General features: G+C 37.9%; 1 pseudogene; it reads right to left on the bottom strand.

The window, feature by feature from the left end:
* Positions 1–5,624: 5,624 nt before the first annotated feature.
* LOC129525541 (olfactory receptor 4A5-like) lies at positions 5,625–6,490 on the bottom strand (annotated as a pseudogene).
* Between the last annotated feature and the right edge of the window lie 125 nt (positions 6,491–6,615).

The raw sequence follows: 6,615 nt of genomic DNA, 5'->3' as shown, positions 1-6,615 counted from the left end.
GAAGAAAGCTTTAACTATGCAAAATGAATGCAAACATCACAAAGCGGTTTCTCAAAGAGCTTCTTTCTAGTTTTTATCCTGGGATATTTGCTTTTTTGCCTTTGGCCTCAATGAGCTCCCAAATGTCCATTTGCAGAAAGGAAAAAAACATTGTTTGCAAACAGCTGAATCCACAGAAAGTTTTAAATCTGTGAGAAAAATGCACACAACACAAAGCAGTTTCACAGAAAGCTTCTTTAGAGTTTTTATCTGAAGATATTTCCTTTTTCACCACAGGCCTCAATGTGTTCCCAGATATCCCTTTGCAGATTCTATGAAAACGGTGTTTCCAAACAGCTGAATGAAAAGAAAGATGTAACTCTGAGAGTTTAATGCACACATAACAAAGTGCTTTCTGAGAAAACTTCTTTCTAGTTTTTATCTGAAGGTATTTCCTTTTTCACCATAGGGCTCACTGCACTCCCAAATATCCCTTTGTGGATTCTGCCAAAATGGTTTTTCCAGACTGCTGTATGAAAAGAAAGTTGTAACTCTGTGAGATGGATGCACCATTCACAAAGGGGTTTCTCAGGTAGCTTCTTTCTAGTTTTATCCTGGGATATTCACTTTTTCACCATTGGACTCAATGAGCTCCAAAACTTCCATTCGCAGCATCAACAAAAACAGTGTTTGCAAATGGCTGAATCCAAAGAAAGTTTTAACTCTGTGAGTTGAATGCACATGTCAAAAAGCAATTTCTCAGATAGGATATTTCTAGTTTTTAAAGTCGGATATTCACTTTTTCACAATGGGCCTCAATGAGCTCCCAAATGTCCATTCATAGAATGGACAAAAATAGTGTTTCCAATTGGCTGAACCCACAGAAAGATTCAACTCTGTGAGATGTATGCACATATCACAAGACAGTTTCTCAGAAAGCTTCCTTATAGTTTTTGTCTGAAGATATTTCATTTTTCTCCATACGCCTCAATGTGCTCCCAGGTTCCATGAAAACAGTGTTTCCAAACTGCTGAAGGAAAAGCAAGGTTTAACTCTGTGAGGCGAATGCACATATCACACAGCAGCTTCTCAAATAGCTTCTTTCTAGTTTTTATCTTGGGATATTGGTTTTTCACCTTTGGCCTCAATGAGCTCCCAACTATCCCATCGCAGATTCTACAAAAACACAGTGTCCAAACTGCAAAATCCAAGGAAAGATTTAACTCTCAGAGAAGAATGTGCACATGACAAAACCGTTTCTCAGAAAGGGACTTTCTAATTTTTATCTGAAGATGTTTCCTTTTTCACCATAGGGCTCTATGCACTCCCAGATATCACCTCAATGATTCTATGAAAATAGTATTTCCAAACTGCTAACTGAAAAGAAAGGTTTAACTCTGCAAGATGAATCTCCACATCACAAAGTGGTTTCTCAGATAGGATCCTTCTAGTTTTTATCCTGGGATATTAGCTTTTTTGCCATTGGCCTCAATGAGCTCCCAAATGTCCATTCACAAAATGGTAAAAACAGTGTTTGCAAAAGCCTGAATCCACAGAAAGGTTTAACTCTATGAGCTAAATGCACACATCACAAATAAGTTTCTCAGAAAACTTCTTTCTAGTTTTTTTCTGAAGATATTTTCTTTATCACCATAGGCCTCAATGTGCTCCCAGATATCACTTCACAGATTCTACAAAAACAGTGTTTCCAAATTGCCGAATGAAAAGAAAAGTTTAAATGTGTGAGATTAATGCACACATCACAGAGAAGAGTCTCAAAAAGCTTCCTTCTAGTTTTTATCCTCTGATATTCCCTTTTTCACCAGTGGCCTCAAAGAGCTCCAAAATGTCTATTTGCAGAATGGGCAAAAAAAAGTGTTTTCAAACTGCTGAGTTCACAGACAGGTTTAAATCTGTGAGGAGAATGCACACCTTACTAAGCACTTTCTCAGAAAGCTTCTTTCTACTTTTTAACTGAAGATATTTTCTTTTTAACCATAGGCCTCAATGAGCTCCCAGATATAACTTCGCACATTCTACGAAAACAGTGTTTCCAAACTGCTGAGTTGAAAGAATCATTTAACTCTGTGAGATGAATGCACACAATGCAAAGTGGTTTTTAAAAGTTTTTATCTTTGGATACTCGATTTTCTGCCATTGACCTCAATGATCTCATAATGTCCCTTTTAAGAATGGACAAAAACCAGTTTTTACAAGCTGCTGAATCCACAGAAAGGTTTAACACTGTGAGATGAATGCACACATCACAAAGCAGTTTCACAGAAAGCTTCTTTCTAGTTTTTATCTGAAGATATTTCTTTCTTCACCATAGTCCTCAATGCACTTCCAGATATCCCTTATGCAAATCAATAAATGTAATGCAGCATATAAACAGAACCAAAGACAAAAACCACATGATTATCTCAATATACAGAAAAGGCCTTTGACAAAATTCAACAACCCTTCATGCTAAAAGCTCTCAATAAATTAGGTACTGATGGGACATATCTCAAAATAATAAGGGCCATATATGACAAACCCACAGCCAATATCATACTGAATGGGCAAAAACTGGAAGCATTCCCTTTGAAAACTGGCACAAGACGGGCATGCCCTCTCTCACCACTCCCATTCAACATAGTGTTGGAAGTTCTGGCCAGGGCAATCACACAGGAGAAGGAAATAAAGTGTATTCAACTAGGAAAAGAGGAAGTCAAATTGTCCCTGTTTGCAGATGACATGGTTGTATATATAGAAAACTCCATTGTCTCAGCCAAAAATCTCTTTGAACTGATAAGCAACTTCAGCAAAGTCTCAGGATACAAAATCAATGAACGAAAATCAAAAGCATTCTTATACACCAATAACAGATAAACAGAGAGCTAAATCATGAGTGAACTCCCATTCACAATTGCTTCAAAGACAATAAAATACCTAGGAAGACAACTTACAAGGGATGTGAAGGACCTCTTCAAGAACTACAAACCACTGCTCAATGAAATAAAAGAGGATACAAACAAATGGAAGAACATTCCATGCTCATGGGTAGGAAGAATCAATATCATGAAAATGGCCATACTGCCCAAGGTAATTTATAGATTCAATGCCATCCCTGTTAAGCTACTAATGACTTTCTCACAGAATTGGAAAAAACTACTTTAAACTTCATATGGAACCAAAAAAGAGCCCGCATTGCCAAGTCAATCCTAAGCCAAAACAACAAAGGCGGGAGGCATCATGCTACCTGACTTCAAACTATACTACAAGGCTACAGTAACCATAAAAGCATGGTACTGGTACCAAAACAGAGATATAGATCAATGGAACAGAAGAGACCCCTCAGAAATATTGCCACATATCTACAACCATCTGATCTTTGACAAACCTGATGAAAACAAGCAATAGGGAAAGGATTCCCTATTTAATAAATGGTTCTGGGAAAACTGGCTAGCCATATGGAGAAAGCTGAAACTGGATCCCTTTTTTCACCTTATACAAAAATTAATTCAAGATGGATGAAAGATTAAATGTTAGACTTAAAACCATAAAAACCCTAGAAGAAAACCTAGGCATTACCATTCAGGACATAGGCATGGGCAAGGACTTCATGTCTAAAACACCGAAAGCAATGGCAACTAAAGCCAAAATTGACAAATGGGATCGAATTAAACTAAAGAGCTTCTGCACAGCAAAAGAAACTACCACCAGAGTGAACAGGCAACCTACAAAGTGGGAGAACATTTTTGCAACCTACTCATCTGACAAAGGGCTAGTATCCAGAATCTACAATGAACTCAAACAAATTTACAAGAAAAATCAAACAACCCCATCAAAAAGTGGGCGAAGGATATGAACAGACACTTCTCAAAAGAAGACATTTATGCAGCCAAAAGACACATGAAAAAATGCTCATCATTACTGGCCATCAGAGAAATGCAAATCAAAACCACAATGAGATACCATCTCACACCAGTTAGAATGGTGATCATTAAAAAGTCAGAAAACAACAGGTGCTGGAGAGGATGTGGAGAAATAGGAACACTTTTACACTGTTGGTGGGACTGTAAACTAGTTCAACCATTGTGGAAGTCAGTGTGGCAGTTCCTCAGGGATCTAGAACTAGAAATACCATTTGACTCCACCATCCCATTACTGGGTATATACCCAAAGGATTATAAATCATGCTGCTATGAAGACACATGCGCACGTATGTTTATTGTGGTACTATTCACAATAGCAAAGACTTGGAACCAATCCAAATGTCCAACAATGATAGACTGGATTAAGAAAAGGTGGCAGATATACACAATGGAATACTATGCAGCCATAGAAAATGATGAGTTGATGTCCTTTGTAGGGACATGGATGAAATTGGAAACCATGATTCTCAGCAAAGTATCGCAAGGAGAAAAAACCAAACATTGCATGTTCTCACTCATAGGTGAGAATTGAACAATGAGAACATATGGACACAGGAAGGGGAGCATCACACACTGGGGACTGTTGTGGGGTTGGGGGAGGGGAGAGGGATAGCATTAGGAGATATACCTAATGCTAAATGACGAGTTAATGGGTGCAGCACACCAACATGCCACATGTATGCCTATGTAACAAACCTGCACATTGTGCACATGTACCCTAAAACTTAAAGTATAATAATAATAATATTTAAAAAAAAATAAAACAAAGAATGTACAGAATCTTAATTTCTATACTGAAAACATATTGAAATCAAAATATTTAGGATATATTGGGTTAAATAAAATATACTACTAAAATTAAAAAAAAAGAGAGAAAAAGAAAACAGCCCAAACTTGCTGGCTCCAAAAATAAAACTGGTTTCCCTTTCCAGTCTCTCCAAAGATCTAAAAACTCTCAGTGTTAGTAATGTCACCTAGCTTCTAATATTAAACAAAATGCCACATGCTTTAAGTGTCAGAAATGAAAGTCATATCAAAGTTGTCCATGGAAGATTCTTTGAGAAGACTTCAGAAAGATTTTAAAGTGTGTTTCATAAACCCTACCAATGAAACAAAAATAATTCTAAGACTCCTATGGGAATTATCCCACTGCACACACACAGACTCTCAGCTCAAACCCAAGAAGAGTCAGTTGCAAAGATATTGATGAGTGTGGCTCTTGTATAATGTTTTAAATGACAATTTAAAAAACACGGAAGTATTACAATGTTTTTAAGGAAATTGCATTGAAGGAAGCACCTTAGCATTTTCTTGTAAACAGTAGTGTCTATTTTTGGTTATTTACTCCTCTCTTCCTCCATTGTATGCTGAGAATGAGAAAGAAAAATCCTGTCTCTAGTCCATAGACCTGAAAATAGAGAACCAGAATGAAAGAGCTGTGCATTGGAAATTGTACCCCAAGAGATTTGTCCACACTCACTCTGGATATAGAATTTGACATCCTGGATGTCAAATTGAGCTCATGATGGGACAAGATGTTAACTGACCTGGGAGCTCCTGAATCCCGCTTTCCCAATCTAGGATCCCTGAATTGCCATTACAAGTCTAACAAACTCGCTGGAAAGGCTTTACCTGGATTACCCTGTAACTACATGAAAATGTACCCTCTTATTCTATCTAGAGTTAATATTTACACCAGAGGTTTTCTATAGCATTTTTCATCTCTCAGTTTCTCAATGTGTATATTAATATATTCAACATGGGTGTGATAACTGTATAAAACACAGTAATGAATTTATTAATAGGAAAGTTTGAAACAGGTCTAACATACAGGAAAATACAGGGAACAAAAAACAGGACAACCACGGTAATATGGGAGCTGCAGGTAGACAGGGCTTTATGCCTCCCTTCCTGACTATAAGTTTTAAGGGAGATTAGAATGACCCCACAGGAGATTAGTAGAAGGATGAACACGACCATACAGATTCCTCCACCATTGGCAACCACAGTGAGGCCTATAAAGTAGGTGTCAGTGTGTGCCAGTTCCAATAATGGGTACATGTCACAGAAAAAGTGGTCAATGATATTGGGACCACAGAAAAGGAGACTGTACGCAACTAAAATTTGGAACACAGAATGCACAAAACCTGCAGTGACAGCCACCACCAACAGATGCAAACCTGTCAATTCATGATGGTGAAATAGTGCAGTGGCTTACAGATGGCTACATAGCGATTATAGGCCATCACCAACAGAATGAAGACCTCAGCACCACCAACTAAGTGGTCTATAAAATGGCTGACCCATGCAAGCTTGGAAGGAAATAGTCTTTTTATCATGGAGATAGCTTACAATCAATTTGGGAGAAATGGTGGTGGAATACACAGCATCTATAAATGACAAGCAGGCAAGAAGAAGTACACTGGGGAGTCTAAGGCGAGGGTGGCAATAATAGTCACCACAATGAGCAGGTTCCCCACCATAGTCATAATGTATGTGAGTAAACGTACGACAAATAATGCATTTTACACATCAGGATCCTGAGTAAGGCCTAGGAGGACAAATGCTGTAACATTGCTACTCAGTCTCATTTTCTATTCTCTGAGGCTTGTATCAGAGTAAAGAGCTCAGGAGAACAGGACCTGTAACAAAATACAGAACAGGAAAATGAACACATCCATGATGTCACAGAGCACTTCTTCATCATTGTATCTTC

Source organism: Gorilla gorilla, chromosome 9 (genome assembly GCF_029281585.2).
Source record: "Gorilla gorilla gorilla isolate KB3781 chromosome 9, NHGRI_mGorGor1-v2.1_pri, whole genome shotgun sequence".
NCBI lineage: Eukaryota > Metazoa > Chordata > Mammalia > Primates > Hominidae > Gorilla > Gorilla gorilla.
The sequence above is the reverse complement of the archived record's forward strand: the minus strand, read 5'-3'. Positions and strand labels throughout refer to the sequence as shown.